General features: G+C 44.5%; 1 protein-coding gene across 1 annotated transcript in view; it reads right to left on the reverse strand.

Moving 5' to 3' along the window:
• slc30a9 (solute carrier family 30 member 9) overlaps positions 1-19,444 on the reverse strand; it is a 233,118-nt gene extending 213,674 nt beyond the window's left edge. Inside the window, exon 1 of the mRNA XM_070860729.1 lies at positions 19,299-19,444. The gene's annotated coding sequence lies outside the window, so the exon portion shown is untranslated. The remainder of the gene's footprint in view (positions 1-19,298) is intronic.
• Positions 19,445-19,662: the final 218 nt, after the last annotated feature.

A 19,662-nucleotide genomic window follows, 5' to 3' on the forward strand; every position in this document is an offset into this window, starting at 1 on the left:
AGTTATTAGCTTTCTTTTTTTTTTTAGCCAATTTGCTATCCATTCAGCTATTTGGCCCCCCGACTTCACATGCCCTAACCTTTGTCATGTCATGAGCCTAGTGTGGTACCTTATCAATGCCTTTTGAAAATCCAAGTATATGATATCTACCGCATTAACCTTGTCTACTCTTTCCGTTACCTCTTCAAAGAATTCTATAAGGCTAGTTAAGCATGACTTTGCCTTTAGGAATCCATTCGGATTATTTTTTTTTTTTTTTTTTAAATGTCTCCAGATGCTCTTCAGTCACTTCTTTTAGTATAGATTCCAATATAATTCCTATCATTGGCGTTAAGCTAACTGGTATATAGGGCCCAAGTTTCGGGTGGAGTTGCTCCTAGTTTTTTGGAGCAACTAGTTTAGTTTGGAGAATGTTAGAAATTGCAATTCTCGGATATTAGTTTCCTCCAGTTCTACTGAGTTAGTTGAGGTTGGCTTTAGGCAAGGTATTTTTTTTTCAAAAGGGGGTGTATCCAGCCACTCAGGCCTGTTTTGCAAGTTTCGGCAGTGAAAACTTACTAACTTAGGCTGGAGTAAGTGCCCACTTTTGTAAGTTCAGAACAACATTACCTAGAGGTAAGCTCAGTGCAGGCACAGCCGGAGAGGGGGTGGGAATTAAACACAAAAAGGACTGAAGCATTAAACACATCACTTAAAATGTCCAAAAACCTCTTTTGATGATATCTTGCCTTATATCTGCTGAATGAGAATAGTTGCTTCTCTTTTTATAAATAAACAAGTGTAGCCTCCCGGCTGAGGCAGGCACATCAACACCTAATTATGGCTAATTTGATCCTTTGGAAATCATACCACCCCATTAGTCCAACCTATTACTTGAATAACTCACCTCATTTGTAAAACTAACTGTTTGACATTGTGCCTCCGTCAGGGACAGACTGTTAGAGTAACATGTTGTAAGCCACCCTAACCCACCATTGTCTCCCACACCCCCAGCAGCACCCTCTTCCCACATCCCCTCCCCCCCCCGACCACCCCCACCCCCACGTCCCAACCCTTTGCTCAGTGTGTCCCTCCTCACTCCTGCACTCTTCCCCTCCCTGCTCCACCCCCCAGCCCCCAACCCAACCCCTCGCAGCCAGCAGCAGGACCAATCTGTGTTTCAGATACTGTAGTGCAATTAGTCGCTGGCTTTCTCGGTCCACGGACACCCATCCCACTGCAGCAGGAGAGATCCCCAAGCCACGACACACCACACCAGCATGCCCCTCGGTCATGGCTAGGTGCAGGAGGCACGCATGACTGAAGGGATGAGGGATGCATATCTTTTGCAGGTGTTCCTTAAAGATTGTGTTTGGTATGTTAATGGACCAGGAATCAGTTGTAATGTTAAGTAATGAACTTTATTGATATGCTTACAATGTACTTTACTTTAGTGCAATAATAATAAAACCATTCTTGTCATGATTCTGTCTCAATGTACAATACATTTCATTGAAATCTTTACAATGTACTTTACTGCAATAAAATCACTGTTGTATCAATTTTGATTTGACTCTTTCTGATCACTTAACAACCCCAATCATTTATATAGTTCTAAAGTTAGAAAACGTAGTAAACAATTTCAATCTGTAAACAGAATTACTGAACAATCATAAGATAACTTTAACGCAGTAAATGTAAACAACTTACTAAGATCACTTAAAAACTCTATCACTTATATACTTGTACAGTTACAAAACTTAGAAATGTTTACAAATTGAAATTGTGTACTAACAGTGGCATCAAATCTACTACAACACCACCAGCAGCAAAGAAAGGCTGCACCCAGCTCTCATCCACATCTAGGTGCATGTGCACTGCCTCATGGGGAGGGGGTGTAGGGGAAGAGAAGGGGTGGTGGGGGGGGGGAAAAGAGAGGGTGGATAGGGGAAGAGAGGGGGTGGGGGGAAAGAGAGGGGGGGGTCCCTGCTTGGATCTCTACAGAGGCTGATACTGGGATTGCAGTGGGAGGGGCATTTGATTGGTAGGGAGGTGCGCTTATTGCAGCAGCTAACTTTTCGATGGCCTCTGCCAGCATTTGCACTGGCCGTGCCATTCCCGCACTCAGTTCACGTGGCCTAATGCTATTTGCCCACACAGCGCAGTCAACTCATCACCAACCCCTCTGATGGTGCCCTCGAGTGAACGGGTAAGGTCATTGCCCTCCACACCCAATGCAATAACGTCAAGCCCATTTGTTGAACGCTGCATCGCAGGAGAGCCTACTCGGGTTCTCCTTACTCTCCCCCCGGCTCTGCCTCGTGGCACCACTCCAGTACGAGGCGCAGGGTGGGACGGTGGGGCCCTGGGTGTTCTACACTGCATTCCACCACCGCCACCACCACCACCACTGGGTCCCGCTTCCTCTGAGAATGGGGCCCTGGGTGCTACAAGCTGCATTCCACCACCACCACAGTGACTCTCAACCTCAAAGGATGTGAAACCATGGAACATCTTACCAGAACTTGTATCACTAAGCGCGCGGATGGGTACGCGAGGAGACGATGACATGCCGCATCAGAACTTAAAGCACCACGGAAGGACAGGGGGTGGATGAAGGAGTGGAATGTTGTAGTATTCTCTGGGATAGTGAGGCCCTGCACTATGAACTGACCCATATTACGATCGACATTCTTCCCTAAACACATATCCATTCGCCCCTCCTCCCCGTCACCACCTTGGTCTTGATCACATGCATCCGACTCTTCCTCTGAATCTTCTGGACTAACATCATGTTCTGCAAAATATAACCGAACAGTCAAATGGTTAGCAGCACAGGAGTGGGCAGGATGGGTGACATGGATAGTCTCGCACATAGCAGGCGAGGTAGCAGGTTGATTTAAAGTGTCACGATGCATTTTCAGGACTTACCCTCTCCCAAGCTTGTGGGCCCAGCTTGTGCATCACTGATTGTCTTTCTCCAGGCACGACTCATCATGGCAGCGACCCTCTGTTCCAAGGGCGTCAGTGGGTGCAGATTTAGCGGGCCTCCTTCTGTTCGTGTTCTTTCCCTTTTGTGAGCCAATTTCTTCTGCAATGATGAAAATATAACTTTTTAAAGAGAGGGTGCCTTTCTGCCGGGTGGGGAATATACAGCTGGTCATATTTAGAATTGCAATTCCATTGAGAAAATGAAGATATTACTTACACTAACGACTTGACCAAGGTCCTGCCATTTCTTTTTACACTGGGCTCCAGATCTCCTGGTATTCACCACTGCGCAGTATTCGTCTGCAACTAGGTCCCAGCGTTTCTTGATTTCTTTGGGTGCCATCTTTGTGCGGCCTCTGTTGCTGGTGTCCAGCTCCTGCCATCTACCCTCAATGACATTAACTAGTGTCGCGACTTCGTCATGCAAGAAGTTCTTCGTTCTCGCTGCATGTTCATGCATTGCTGTACAGGTACTGGATTTCCACTCAGTGATTATTAAAAACACAGTCCTTTTCTTGCATGCACGTGTGCAGCACCCCTTTGCACTGCAAGAATCACTTAAGACTTTTCACTCCTTCCCTTCCTGCACCCATAAATCACACAGCTCGCTGTAACAGAGTGCCACGTTTTCCCTTTAAAATGTCCCTGCTTGCATCTATGTGGCACCTTTGCACGAGAAGCAATAAAATAATGTTCAATCCTTTTCCTACCTGCAACCAAAAATCCCAGCCAGCTTTAAATGCGTGCCACGTTCTCGCTTTAAATGGCCGATTGCTAAGGTCAAGGTTCCAGTGCGCACGCACGTTGCAACGCGCACGCGCAACGATGCCGGCTGCATTTAGACACACAGGAGCTTAGCCCCGCCCACCTGCAGAGTACTATAGGCTTGCTCCGCCCCAGGAAGACAACGCTGCGCCGCGCCAAGCCAAGCCACGCCACGCCACGGTCCAGGAGGACCGGAGAATTGCAGTAATTTATTCCGGCGCACCTTCGAGCCCAGGCAGGTCACGTAAGTCTCGGAGGTGCGCCGTATTCAACAGATGCCGAAATTTTGGCCCATAGTTCCCAGGTTTTGTTCTGTCTCCCCTTTTGTATATAGGAACAGCTTTAGCTGTCTGCCTATCCTCTGTTGCTACCCCTTCTTCTATGGAACTTTTGCATATATAAAAAATAGGGCCGCTGCTATCTCCTCCTTAGTTGCCGAGTATGCGCGAGTGCATACCATCTGGACCTGAAGATTTATCCTCATATTTTTGCTAGTTTGTCAATTATTTTATCTCTTTCTATCCCAACTGTATTAATGTTCTTTTTAAGCACATCCTCTGGTGAAGTGTCTAATTTGTTATCTTCTTTAGTAAAAACTGAGGCAAACAAGTCATTCAATACTTCTGCCATTTTTGTCAGCGAGTTTATCTTGTTTGTCCTTTACTGGCCTTATCCTTATTTTAATTTTCCTTTTGTTATTTGTGTGTCTAGAGAACATATTTATTTTTATATTTCTTGATACTTTGATTTTGTAATTTCTCTTTACCTTCCTGATGTTTGTTTTTTTAAACTCCTTTCCCAAGTTTTTTGTATTCCATTTGTCCTCTTCTTTAGTATCCAAGTACTTCTTATGTGTCTTTTTTCTTTAGACTCAATTTTTCCTTTAGTTCTTTATTTTCCCACAGTACCCCATAATTAGCCAGGAACAAGCAAGTTTTTTGTGGAATACATTTCTCTTGAACTTTCTTGATTATCCTTTTAACAATTTCCCACTGTTTCCGTGTCTCTTTACTTTTCAAGCTTTTCTCCCAGTTGACCTTTAGTTCCACCCTCATTATTTGCTCTTTTTCAATCTATTACCTTAGGCTTTGACCTAATCTTGAACCTGACTATGTTGTGATCACTACTAAGATGCTCTCTTACTCCTAGCTGTTCTGGTTCATTACCCATTACAAGGTCCAGCAATGATTCTTTTCTTGTTGGACTTCTTGCATATTGAGCGAGAAAAGAGTCCTGTAAAAACATCATTCCCTTTTCTCCTTTCGCTACTTCTTCCTGCCTGTTTAAGTGAGAGGGTAGTTGAAATAGCATCTGATCATTATTCTATGCCTGCTACTCACCTTGTAGATTTGCCTACAAATATTTCTTCCTCCAATTCCCTTTCACTATTTGGTGGCCTATAGTATACCCCTATTAGGATGATGGATCCCTTATCTTTTAATTCAATCCATATGGATTCTGCATCTATCTTACTGCTAGTTATATCTTTTTTTCTATTTTTAACTATTACAGCTACTTGACCTCCCCTCCTCCCTTCCCTTTTCTTCTTAAATGCATTATATCCAGCAATATTTAGTTGTCAACCCTGTTCTCTATGTAGCCATAGTTCAGTCATTCCTACTATATCCAGATTACTGGCCTGCATTTTGCTGTCGACGGTATAACTACAGATTCCACCACTGGCATTCGAACGGAATGCTAATTTACCTGATGGGGGTCCCTCCTTCGAGAACTAGCTGGCAGACACTGTAGTAGAGGTAGCATAGTGGCCCACAGATCCCAGGGACACACTGAGGAAACATACCTGGGATCACGTGAACCCGTGTTCCAATCAGCAAACAGAAGGTCTCATTATTTATAACAGATGTTTATGCACATTAAATCCTGGAAGGCTCTAATAAAACTTTTTTTTTCTTTTCCTCCACTTCCTGCAGAGATTTATTTTAACCTTATGATCCACATAGATGCAAAACATAAATAAATAAAACCCTCAATGCAGCAATCACTTCCTCCAAACTTTTCATGGACAATAAACAAAAACCTAAAATGCTTCCATTTCCAGCCTCATATAGCTTTTAAAATTACTTGGATGTGTCAGGAAGTATCCCCTTATGCTGTGCAAACAGGCCCTGCCCCTGTTTGCATCAGCCGTAAAGTTTTCAGCTGTAATTGCTGGGCAATTGGCCCAACTCTGTCATCAAAAAGGATTTCCCGGTCGGTGCGGATCAGGAAACTTGCAGTCCATTTCAACGGTGGTATTACGGCGTACTGACTGCAAAATCTGGGCCATTAACTCAATTAAGTGTTCCATTAAAACCACAGCATTGAAGAAGCGAACACAAATAACCGGACGACAACACCCATGTCTCTCTCGTCAACAGCAAACCAACGAGCAAGATAAACTCACATAATGTGGCAAGAAGCTTAGTGAACAGAGGTGAAAAACTATCCTGCACAAAACCCGTAAGAGATGAAACACTAGGTAGTAAAATAAATGGTGAGAAATTTTTAAGACACAATTTATAGCCACCAGCTGCATTACTGTTCCAGGTGAAAGAATTCTTTTAAAAAAAAAAGAGGAATGGAGTGTAAAAGTTATGTAAAAGGACAGGGAACCTCAATGTGGCACACTCAGCAAACCTAAAGACATATTGATAACATGTTTACCTCATTTCTTGCAATGAAATTAGGGTATGTATAAAAATAGAATACAGTGCTAAAATCATGGAAATCAATTTCCAATTGGAAAAACATGCCATTGTAAGATTACACAACAAATATAAACAAAAGGTTAGGAAAGGGAGAACATAAGAACATAAGAATTAGAAACAGGAGTAGGCCATCTAGCCCCTCAAGCGCCATTCAATAAGATCATGGCTGATCTGGTCGTGGACTCAGCTCCACTTACCCGCCCTCTCCCCGTAACCTTTAATTCCCTTATTGCTTAAAAATCTATCTATCTATCTTTGACTTGAAAACATTCAATGAGCTCGCCTCAACTGCTTCCTTGGGCAGAGAATTCCACAGATTCACAACCCTCTGGGAGAAGAAATTCTTTCTCAACTCGGTTTTAAATTGGCTCCTCCGTATTTTGAGGCTGTGCCCCCTAGTTCTAGTCTCCCCCACCAATGGAAACAACCTCTCTGCCTCTATCTTGTCTATCCCTTTCATGATTTTAAATGTTTCTATAAGATCACCCCTCATCCTTCTGAACTCCAAGGAGTAAAGACCCAGTCTACTCAATCTATCATAAGGTAACCCCCCTCATTTCTCGAATCAGCCTAGTGAATCGTCTCTGTACCCCTTCCAAAGCTAGTATATCCTTCCTTAAGTAAGGTGACCAAAACTGCACGCAGTACTCCAGGTGCAGCCTTACCAATACCTTATACAGTTGCAGCAACACCTCCCTGCTTTTGAACTCCATCCCTTTCGCAATGAAGGCCAACATTCTATTTGCCTTCCTGATTACCTGCTGCACCTGCAAACTAACCTTTTGGGTTTCCAAAAAGAGTTTCATGCACAAGGACCCCCAGGTCTCTCTGCACCACAGCATGTTGTAATTTCTCCCCATTCAAATAATATTCCCTTTTACTGTTTCCCCCCCCTCCCCCCCCCCCCCCCCAAGGTGGATGACCTCACACTTTCCGACATTGTATTCCATCTGCCAAACCTTAGCCCATTCGCTTAACCTATCCAAATCGCCTTGTAGCCTCCGAGTCCTCTACACAACCCGCTTTCCCACTAATCTTAGTGTCATCTGCAAATTTTGTTGCACTACACTCTGTCCCCTCCTCTAGGTCATCTATGTATATTGTAAACAGTTGTGGTCCCAGCACTGATCCCTGTGGCACACCACTAACCACCGATTTCCAACCGGAAAAGGACCCATTTATCCCGACTCTCTGCTTTCTGTTCGCCAGCCAATTCTCTATCCATGCGAATACATTTCCTCTGACTCCGCGTACCTTTATCTTCTGCAGTAACCTTTTGTGTGGCACCTTATCGAATGCCTTTTGGAAATCTAAATACACCACATCCATCGGTACACCTCTATCCACCATGCTCGTTATATCCTCAAAGTGTTAAGTTTTAGTTCGGGTGGTCAGCTGCATTCGACAATAATCAATTCCGATACCTTCAATCTTTATGTCTTTATTGAAGCAGCTTCGGACCTGTTACCAAACTGCCAGCACAGAGTCTACAGATTCCGGGGCAGGCAGACAAAAGGTCTGCCTATCCTCACAGACGCATCCTTTTTATTCTTACAAACCGAAGGAGGTATGGCCTGCTTCATCAATCAGTGTGTTACTAGGGCTTCATGAATTGACAGCCTGTTTATCTTTAGAACACTTTATGCTTTTACGAGCGGAATAGTCCAGCTTAATCACACGAAGCAAATGTGCACCTCATCAAGTCATGGCCATCAACCCTTGTTTATCAGTAATGGTCACACAAGCTACTTTGTCCACTACTTTCTCACGGGAAACTAAGTCTGCCTTTCCTTACTTGCTTATTGATTCCTTGAACCATTTTATTAACCCTTTCATGATTCTTCCACATACATTCACAAAAGAATTCCAGTAAGTTAGTTAAACATGATTTCCCTTTCATGAATCCATGCTGCGTCTGCTTGATTGCACTATTCCTATCCAGATGTCCCGCTATTTCTTCCTTAATGATAGTTTCAAGCATTTTCCCCACTACAGATGTTAAACTAACCGGCCTATAGTTACCTGCCTTTTGCCTGCCCCCTTTTTTTTTTAAACACAGAGGCGTAACATCAGCTGCTCTCCAATCCGCTGGTACCTCCCCAGAGTCCAGAGAATTTTGGTAGATTATAACAAATGCATCTGCAATAACTTCCACCATCTCTTAATACCCTGGGATGCATTTCATCAGGACCAGGGGACTTGTCTACCTTCAATCCCATTAGTCTGTCCAGCACTACCTCCCTAGTGATAGTGATCATCTCAAGGTCCTCCCTTCCCACATTCCCATGACCAGAAATTTTTGGCATGGTTTTTGTGTCTTCCACTGTGAAGACCGAAGCAAAATAATTGTTTAAGGTCTCAGCCATTTCCACATTTCCCATTATTAAATCCCCCTTTTCATCTTCTAAGGGACCAACATTTACTTTAGTCACTCTTTTCCGTTTTATATATCTGTAAAAGCTTTTACTATCTGTTTTTATGTTTTGCGCAAGTTTACCTTCGTAATCTATCTTCCCTTTCTTTATTGCTTTTTTAGTCATTCTTTGCTGTTGCTTAAAATCTTCCCAATCCTCTAGTTTCCCACTAACCTTGGCCACCTTATACGCATTGGTCTTTGATTTGATACTTTCCTTTATTTCCTTGGTTATCCACGGCTGGTTATCTCTTCTCTTGCCGCCCTTCTTTTTCACTGGAATATATTTTTGTTGCGCATTATGAAAGAGCTCCTTAAAAGTCCTCCACTGTTCAATTGTGCCACCGTTTAGTCCTTGTTTCCAGTCTACTTTAGCCAACTCTGCCCTCATCCCACTGTAGTCCCCTTTGTTTAAGCATAGTACGCTCGTTTCTGATTTGACCAATCGATATGTAGGTTAAAATCCCCCATAACTACTGCCGTTCCTTTTTCACATGCCTCCATTATTCCCTTGATTATTGCCCGCCCCACCATGAAGTTATTATTTGGGGGCCTATAAACTACGCCGACCAGTGACTTTTTCCCCTTACTATCTCTAATCTCCACCCACAATGATTCAACATTTTGTTCATTGGAGCCAATATCATCCCTCACAACTGCCCTGATATCATCCCTTATTAACAGAGCTACCCCACCTCCCTTCCCTTCCTGCCTATCTTTCCGAATCGTCAGATACCCCTGTACGTTTAATTCCCAGTCCTGGCCACCTTGCAACCATGTCTCTGTAATGGCCACCAAATCATACCCATTTGTAATAATTTGTGCCGTCAACTCATTTACTTTATTTCTAATGCTGCGTGCATTTAGGTAGAGTGTTTTCATCCTAGTTTTTAAACCATGATTTTTAGTTTTTACCCCTCCTGCAGCCCTTTTATATTCAGTGGCTCTTTTTGTTTCTTGCCTTTGGTTTCTCTGCCCTCCACTTTTACTCATCTCTTTTCTGTCTTTTGTTTTTGTCTCCTTTTTGTTTCCCTATGTCTCCCTGTATTGGTTCCCATCCCCCTGCCATATTAGTTTAACTCCTCACCAACAGCACTAGCAAACACTCCCCCTAGGACATTGGTTCCGTTCCTGCCCAAGTGCAGACCGTCCGGTTTGTACTGGTCCCACCTCCCCCAGAACCTGTTCCAATGCCCCACGAATTTGAATCCCTCCCTGCTGCACCACTGCTCAAGCCACGTATTCATCTGTGCTATCCTGCGATTCCTACTCGGACTAGCACATGGCACTGGTCGCAATCCCGAGATTACAACTTTTGAGGTCCTACTTTTTAATTTAACTCCTAGCTCCTTAAATTCGTCTCGTAGGACCTTATCCCTTTTTTTACCTATGTCGTTGGTACCAATGTGCACCACGACAATTGGTTGTTCTCCCTCCCTTTTCAGAATGTCCTGCACTCGCTCGGAGACATCCTTGACCCTCGCACCAGGGAGGCAACATACCATCCTGAAGTCTCGATTGCGGCCGCAGAAATGCCTATCTATTCCCCTTATGATTGAATCCCCTATCACGATCGTTCTCCCACTCTTTTTTATGCCCTCCTGTACAACAGAGCCAGCCACGGTGCCATGAACTTGGCTGCTGTTGCTCTCCCCTAATGAGTCATCTCCCTCAACAGCACTCAAAACAGTGTATCCGTTTTGCAGGGGGATGACCAGATGGGACCCCTGCACTACCTTCTTTGTACTACTCTTCCTGCTGGTCTTCCATTCCCTAGCTGGCTGTGGATCCTTCTCATGCGGTAAGACCAACTCACTACACATGCCACTTATGTCATTCTCAGCATCGTGGATGCTCCAGAGTGAATTGTAAATGTTATGGAATTGACAGAGCTTTGTAAATAATGCAAATAACTTACTAGGTTTCAAACAAATTTAACATCCAATTTAAAAATCATAAATTTCTACTCAAGCTTACTTCACTCCCCGCTCAAACTCCCTGCTCAAACTCCCTTACATTCTTTAATCATCTTAAGGCTCAATTTCTCCTATGTTCTCCAACCAGTCTCCCAAACTGAATACTTAAAATGCCATCACATCCTATACTGTACCAAGTCCCATTTACCTATCATGCCAATCTTTACTTGCTCCCTGTCCCCCAACATTAGGATTTTAAAACATTTGTTCTTATTTCTCACTCCATAATCTCACCTCACCCCACCCTCCTCTTCCAGCCCCAAGACAGAGTTTGCATCCTCCATTCTTTCAATTCAGACTACTATTTTTCTCCCCTCAGCAGCACGGATTTCAGCCATCAAGTCCCAGTCTCACTCCCAAATCCCTCCGTCTTGTTGTGTCTCTCCCCATTTAGAATTACTATCCAAAACCTGTATCTTCAGTCACTTCCTCCAAACCTTGGATAGTCAGTCTCTCCCCCTCTACATGTGTGAAATAACTTAGACTGATAACTTAGACTGTATTGCTACATTAAGTGTAACCTGTTGTTGCTAACTTTAACCAACATAGAAAAACTGATATCACCTCTTGAAAGCAAATGAATCAAAACAGAACAATACTTTCTAACTAAAATCAGGGATAAGAATCCAAAGATGGTACACTCAACACCCCAAGCACAAATAAGGTAACAACCAGCATTAATCCAAAGTGTGTAAAATATGATTTGGGACCATTATTTCAAAAAAGACACAAAAGACCCTAAATGTCAAGATAGTGCATCAGAAATTAACCTATTAATGTGTAATAGGATACCATCAAATGTTGAGCTGAATCTTACAAGCTTCTCAAAACTCTAAAAAGTTGAAGGAAATTTAAAGTTCTTAATAGATTAAAAAGGTGGAAGAAACTATCTGGAGATATTCTTGGACTAAGAATTATACAAGATATCCAAAGGATGCAAAACTAATTCAATCCTGGGCTTTTTATAACAGAAACCATGAGAAAGAAGTTCAATGGTTTATGATCAGAGAACACAAAGACTCAATTATTGCCGTTTAGTCAGTCACAAGTTTTTTTTTATTAAACGTGATTAAATTATCTCCGTGAAATAGTTTTCATATTTTACAGAGACAACATAATTTCGAGCAGATGACACTGAGGAAAAAAGTTTAGAACCGACATCCCAGAGAAAATCCACAATCAGTGGACTGATTGTCTGTATTTAAAATATTTAAATTTAATTTCATTCATATCAAAAATCCAGTTTTACTTCGGTTTGGTGCTCACCAGCTCATTGTTTTTTTTAAAAATTGTAACCTGCAGATTTTCAGCTTTTAAAAGTAATCTTATTCCACACACATACACCTCATAGGATTTGAAAAGGAAAATGATGATATTGTTGTTCAAGAATCAATCAACTTGAGTCATCATTGAATAATCGAGTCCAAATTTGTTACAAGCTATACCAGTGAATGCCCTATGGGAATTAATCAAGGTACCCAATAACTGGGAAAAGAGACCTCGCCTGCACAGCCATCACATTTTAATTAACATAATGGGCTCAATTTTCCCCAATGCAGTTTTATGGCATATTTCAAGAGTTACACCCGTTTTTTTGGAGCCCGCCAAGCCAAAAAAAAGTTGAAAGTTTCCCTGTTCCAATTCTTGAAATTGGCACAGCACAGCCTGTCCTTTAGCTTCGGGGGGTGGAGCCTAATGTCTGTGCCGAAAAAAGGATGCCCCCCTTCTGTGCAAGCGCGAACAAAAAAAAACTATGTTTTTTTTTCCCAAATGCGATTGCTATGGGCGCGCATTCCCAGTACAGCGCCCGGTCTGCATTCAGCCATTTTCAAAGAGCCAGCTGTGTGTGAGAACAAATTCTGAGTGGTGTGAGAGAACTTAAATCAGAGCTACAATATGCAATGCGGCTCAAGGACCAAGAATTTCTCCCAGGATGAAGTGGAGGCCGTGGTTACTGTAATTGAGGTCAGATGGCATGAGCTGGACACCAGCAGAGGTCAAATAAAAGTTTCACCAAAAGAGAAGAAACGCTGGAACCAACCTTTCACAAGATTATTGTGCAATGGTAACCACCCAGAGGTCTGGAGGCCAGTGCAAAAAGTGGCAGAACCTTGGACCTTAGTCAGTTCGTGCAAGTAATATTTTCATTTATTCACTGGAATTGCATTTGTAAATGTAACCATCTGTATGTCCCACCCAGCAGAAAGACACCCTCTCAAAAGTTACATTTTCATCTTTGCAAAGGGAGGTGGCACACAATAGAGAGTACTCGAACAGGAGGCAGCCTGGAAATTCTGCATCCACTGATACCCGTGGAAGACAGGATCGTTGCTTTGATGGGTCCTGCCTGGGGAAAAGCAATCACTGCACAAGCTGGGCCCACACTCTAGGGAGAGGGTAAGTTCTTGCAAATTCCAGTCTGGCTTTGCTAAATGTTAAGTACTGCGCAGGCTAGCCATGCTTTGGTTCATGGGGATGTCTTCGTCAGCTACACTTCGGTTGATGCAATGTGCTATCATTCATCGTGGTCCTTCAAATGAGCCTGCTGCCTGCGCTGTATGAGCCTACTCATGCCACTCTGCCCCCTCCTCTGCTTCTAACCATTTGTCTGTTCTGTTATATTTTGCAGAACTTGAGGCCAACCCAGATGAGGCTGAAGCCGATGCAGAGGATGATTCAGATGCGGACGAGCCTGAAGAGGAGAAAATCTTTCAATCCCACCTTCCAGACCAAGAGCATGGAGGTGAGGGGGAGGGGCAGGGAGAGGATGAGGAGGAAGCTCCCACAGTTGTACTCACTTCTGGACGAGGTGCTGGTTCCGCCCATTGAGGTGCCAGCCCCTTTTCAGAGTGGTCTGCTTTTATTAACTCAGATCTCGGTTACAACTTCTTTGCGGAAACGCAGCCTTCTCACAGTCTGCATCACTCCGGTGCAGGTATGGACACCTGCCTTGATATACCCAATGTGCGTAAGGCCTCCTGCCCATCATCCTACATGTTCTAAGGTTCCTCAGGTGATGATGCCTAATCAATCTTCTCCTCCGCAGCACCATCATGCAGAAGGCTAGGACACGATATGGCAGTGTAGCTTAATTGTAGCTTTGCAACAAGCTCAAAACAGCAGGACAAAGCACTCACACCTTCTTTCGATTCTCGCTCCCCAAGGTGCACACCCTAGTATGGACCACACCTTGTATTGCGCATGTGCAATAGGCTTGCTTAAAACGGGAAGCTAGGCATTCAATGAAGTAATTTGGAGCAACAAAGTCGAACGCAATTTTTACATTTTTTTCCCCAAAGTACCACCCCACCACCAAACGTCTCCTCACCGGGCTTAAGGGTCGGAGCGTTGGCCGGCAGAATCGCTCCCTCACCCGGACACAGGGGCTCGGTTTCCACCCCCCCCCCCCCCCCAGACTTCTTTTGAAGCTGCTGATGTGGACAGTATTGAGGATGAAAACAGAGCTTTTAGAAATTGATAATTTATAGCCTAAGGGTTCTCATCCCTTATATAAGTGGCTGGCAGTTCAGTTCGACCCCCATCCCACCCCACCCCCCCAGGCTTCTTTTGAAGCCAAGCCCGTGTCTGGGCGAGGGAGCGATTCTGCTGGCCGATGCTCCGATCCTCAAGCTCAACGAGGAGATGTTTGGTGGTGGGTGGTACTTTGAAAAAAATTAAAATTAAAGAATTGCATTAGACTTCCATTTTCTCCCTTTTGACTGCGCAGTAATCTTCTGCAACTTGGTTTCACCGTTTCTTCTTTTCTTTTGGTGGCACTTTTATGTGACCTCTGTTGCTGGTATCTAGCTCCTGCCATCTCTGCTCAATTACGTTGACTAATATCTCTATTTCCTCATGCAAGAAATTATTTGTTCTTGGTGGACGTTGATCCATTGCAAAGTTGAATTGGCACTCTTTTATTTCTCAAAACACACAGTCCTTAATTTGCATGCACCAATGCAGCACCAGTTCTGCAAATTTAGCAGTGAAAAGCTGAACTCGCTGATTTCTGCAGGTGATTTATTCAACAATGCTGCTAAAAACACTCCCTCACACACAAAAATATCACACAAATTAAATCACAAGCCTTTCCAAGAGACAAATCTTCACTTTTCCTCCAGTCCCTTTAAAAATGGCCGAGTGCCAATGTTTGTTTCACACTGCACGCTCCAACGCGCACGCTCAGGGTTGCCGGCACAATGTTGCCTCATTTGAATTAGACCCGCTCCCCACTGCTTACAGAATCGGCGCGAGTGTCTGGCTCCGCCCCCCGCTGTGATGTGTGTGCCGCGCCAAGCTGAGTTAGAGCTCCAAGGAGCTGGAGAATCGCGCAGATTTTTTTCCTGCGCACTTTTAGGCGCGAAGAACAGGCGTCCAGCTCGGGGCTGCGCTGTTTTTGGCGCGGCCCGAAACTTGGGGCCAACAAGTTATTCTGTCCTTGTCTATGGGTAAATCCTTTTGACCCTTTCAGCATTGGGAGGCCAACCGGGGCCATATGTTTAACCTGAAATGACACCAGCGGAAAGGGACATATCATAGGGTACAGCGATTGTCCACACAACCTCAACATCACAACAGGTGCACGAGTCACTATCCTCTCTCACCTTCCGAATAAAACAGGTGGAGGTCTGTGGGCCCAGTCTTGGGACCCCAACACAATATATGGTATAGGCAGCGTATAACGGCACGTATTTTGTGTGCGGGCATAGGGCATACCCCTGGTTACCTGGGCGATGGACAGGGTCCTGCTATTTGGGATATGTGGTGCCATTTGTGCGGCAAACACGTATCCTGGCAGAAGTACATGCCGCCAGCCGACACAGGCGAACCCTCACCCCCGCCGAAAGGTTCTTTGGGGTCATGATGTTCCCATTCGGGATAGGACGCACCATGGATGAAGTACAGATTGGAACAGATAGCTAACTATACTGCTGAAGCTCTGGAGGGCATCACGGCCAAAATGATAGCCATACGGACCGTGGCATTACAAAACCGAATGGCCCTCGATTATCTGTTAGCTGAGAAAGGGGGAACATGTGCCCTGATAGTGCAACATTCAGATCCTTACATCCCCGATAATTCAGAAAACATAACCAATCTCGCTGATCACATAAAAAGGGAGGTAAAGAAGTTATCCACCCCTGCAGGAGGTGTAGGCTGGTTTGATTGGCTGTTAGGTGGATCCTGGGGATCGTATCTAATGCATGGGCCGATTATTCTCATCGTAGTAATAATTACCTGTTGCTTGATTATTGGTTGCTTTAACCTTTGTTGTAAAGTCATGATGACAAGATTAGCAAACCCTCTTATGGCCAGGGGCTCCCGGGTTATGATCCAGCAAACTAAAGACCTACTCGACAAGGAGGATCAGGAAAGAGAGTGCGATACTCCTGGAATAGTCACCAGGGTTATCATGGAATGATAAAAGGGGGGAATGTGAATGTGTGAAAATGTATAAGCAATAGAGACAGTGAAGTGAACAAAGGAATCATGGAAAAATAAGAATGTCAGACTGCAAATATTACATCATCAGCACAAATAACAGACTTGCTCAAGGTCTTAGTTACTAGTCACACCAGTAAAATTGTAACATTTACAAGCAATGGGTGAGAAAGCTCTTAGTGAGAAAAAGTTGCTATAACCACTTGCCCGTAATGTGAATGTTTAAAAATGTATAGAGACATTGAAGTTGAGAACGTGGGAATTGTATAGGGACAGTATAAGCTAACAAACAATTCATGGAGGAATAGCCATGACATCTCAGACTCGAGACTGCGAAATATTACAACACTAACACATATTGAAACAAAACCCACAGCTTGCAGAAAAACCTCAAGGTCTTATTAAATCATGTTATTAACCTGAAACATTGACAAAAGGTCTTTGTTTAAAATCGGACCATGCTTGGGTCGGCTTATGAGTGGACAAAGGGAAGGAGGGATCAAAAGAGATGGGCTGAGCTGGGATGTCACTCTAGCCCTATCTTGTTATCTTTTGCCGAAAATGTATAACCATCGTGCCTTGACAATATAACGTCACTTATCCATAGGGAGTGTGTACGCTCTATCGAGAGAGTATATCTTCTGTCTGATAAGTCTTGCCGGCCGGTAAAATAAAGACTGCTTTGTTTAAAGCACAATAGGTATTCGACTCAGTAATTTTACTGAACCAGATTGAGGAAAAGAATCTACATTTACAGTATCTAATTGGGCAAGGAAGGCCAGGTATCGGCTAATGAGTGGACAAAGGCAAAGAAGGATCACAAAGGATAGGGTGAACTGAATGTCCCTCAATTGTATTACGTATTGAAAGCGTATAACCGTTGTGCCCCTACATTGTAATGGGGCTTGTCCGAGGGAAGTGGGCGCACTCTGAGGGAGAGCATCCCTTTGTTCTGGTAAGTCCCGGCTGGTGAAACAAATAATAAAGACTGCTTTGTTATAAGCTGATTTGGTGTCTGCCTCAGTGTATTCGCTGAAACAGATTGAGGGAAAAAGAATCCAGTATCAACAGCGTACGGGTCCCAAGAGAACCGAAAGTACGATGGTAACGCAATCCGCAGCGTTACGCGTCATTTCATGTCAGCACGTCTCTCCCCGGCGGTACGTGAAAGAGCCGCCACAAAGGATCCCGCCAACCAGGTTTTCACCACGGAGAGCCAAATTGCTGCAAAAACCTGGTGGCAAAGTCGTTGAAAATCTAGGCCATTAAGTCCAAGCACAGATCGGCTCTGACTGAGGCTCCCAATTCAGAGTTGTCACCTTCACACAGAACCTGAGCCCAAACCAAAGTCCAAGGAGTACAGAGAGCGAAAAAGAGAGAGATGGGGTCTGTTAAAAGTGCCATCAACTGGGAGCCTAACTGCACCTTGTGCAGTGCTGGGGGATTCTGGCTGTAGTTTCATGGTGAATATCAGCAGGTTATAGGATTACTACTAATTACAGATAGGATATCGGGCCATACCCATTACTACCAGTTATATACAAACTGTCGGTTAGTTATTGTACTGGTTGGTTATGAAGGGATTAAATGTTACCAATATTACTATTAGTTATCAGTGCAATATTAGAGAGTTATTATTTGTCCTGCCCCTTCATCAGTTTCCCCTCTTCCCTGATGGCCTCCTGGTTCTCAGAACTTCTCACACAATAGCAGCTGGTGCAAAATGATTACACAGAATTTACAGCACAGAAACAGACCATTCGGACCAACAGGTCCATGCCAGTGTTTATGTTCCACACGAGCCTCCTCCCACCTCTCTTTCTCTAACACCATCAGCATAACCTTCTATTCCTTTCTCCCTCATGTGTTTATCTAGCTTCCCCTTAAGAATTGCATTTATACAGCGCCTTTCATGATCACCAGACATCTCAAAGCGCTTTACAGAAGATACGCAGAGTCAGTGGAAATGTATTAGCATGGATAGAGAATTGGCTAACAGAAAGCAGAGAGTCAGGATAAATAGGTCCTTTTCGGGTTGGAAATCAGTGGTTAGTGGTGTGCCACAGGGATCGGTGCTGGGACAACTGTCCTACTCCTGATCCTAATTCTTATGTTATGTTCTTTGAAATAGTGCCATGGGATCTTTTACTTTCACCTGAGGCCTCAGTTTAACATCTCATCCGAAAGGCAGCACCTACAACAGTGCAGCACTCCCTCAGCACTGCACTGGAGTGTCAGCCTAGATTCCTGGAGTGGGACTTGAATCAACAACCTTCTGACTCAGAGGTGAGTGTGCTACCCACTGAGCCACAGCTGACACTAAATGCATCTTTGCTATTCACCTCAACTACTCCTGGTGGTAGCGAGTTCCACATTGTCACTGCTCTCTGGGAAAATAAATTTCTCCTGAATTCCCTATTGGATTTATTAGTGACCAACTTACATTTATGGATGTTCAACTAAAGGGGACCCAAGCTTTATACAAGGTAGATGCAATAGTTTTTGCAGATATCAGGTGATCAGACGTCACATGATCAAACCTCCAGGAATACATTCAACCAGAGTTGACAACCCTGAGGTTATCCGCACTCTCCAGAATGTTCCTTTACTGTTTTGGCACAGGAGGTGGGATGGCGCTGAATGTGGCTTCGGGATACAGTTAGTTCAATAGGATTTTTGTTTAAACTGTGCACCCGGCAATAACAGGAGCAGGAATCAGAGCTCATCTACAGCTTGTGACAGGACAAAATAAGCAGCCGTTCCCCCCCGTCCTCAGCGCATAGAGCCTGTCGATAGAGAAAGGTCAATGAATCCACCGCACTGAGCAGCTCGGCGGACCACCATCCCCGGGCCTCCAGCGCTTTCATTTCAATATTTGATTCATCCCGAGGCAGTAACCGCCGAGCCCGACTCCGCTCGCCGGTTCCGGGAGCCGGTATTAGGCCATAACTTCCGACTCCGGTCCGTGTCGCACGTTTAATGGCGTTATTATTTACGACTACGCCGAGCCTGCTGCCTCACCTGTCTGTGTGCCGCCGCCGCCGGTAAGTAAGACACGCTGTCCCGCTTGAACCCCGGTCATGACGCACTCACTCACTCCCGCTGCCCCATCACCCGCCGCTTCTCCTCCCGAATGGAAGAAATACCAACTATCCCGAGATCACGCCCAGCGCAGCGCGAGAGCTGGCTGTTCGGCCGGCCGGTGACGTCACAAGGAGCGCATGTCGCTGCGGCGGCCGATCGTGCCACGCATTGGGACAGTTGTGCTGCAGCGTTCGGATTGTCTGTTGCCTGACAACGAAAATATTAATGAAGTCGGAACGTCCAACTTCGGGGATAATTATTGTCATGTCAGCGATCAATATACACGATGTGTTCGAAGAGG

This window comes from Pristiophorus japonicus, chromosome 2 (genome assembly GCF_044704955.1).
Source record: "Pristiophorus japonicus isolate sPriJap1 chromosome 2, sPriJap1.hap1, whole genome shotgun sequence".
NCBI classification, from domain to species: domain Eukaryota; kingdom Metazoa; phylum Chordata; class Chondrichthyes; family Pristiophoridae; genus Pristiophorus; species Pristiophorus japonicus.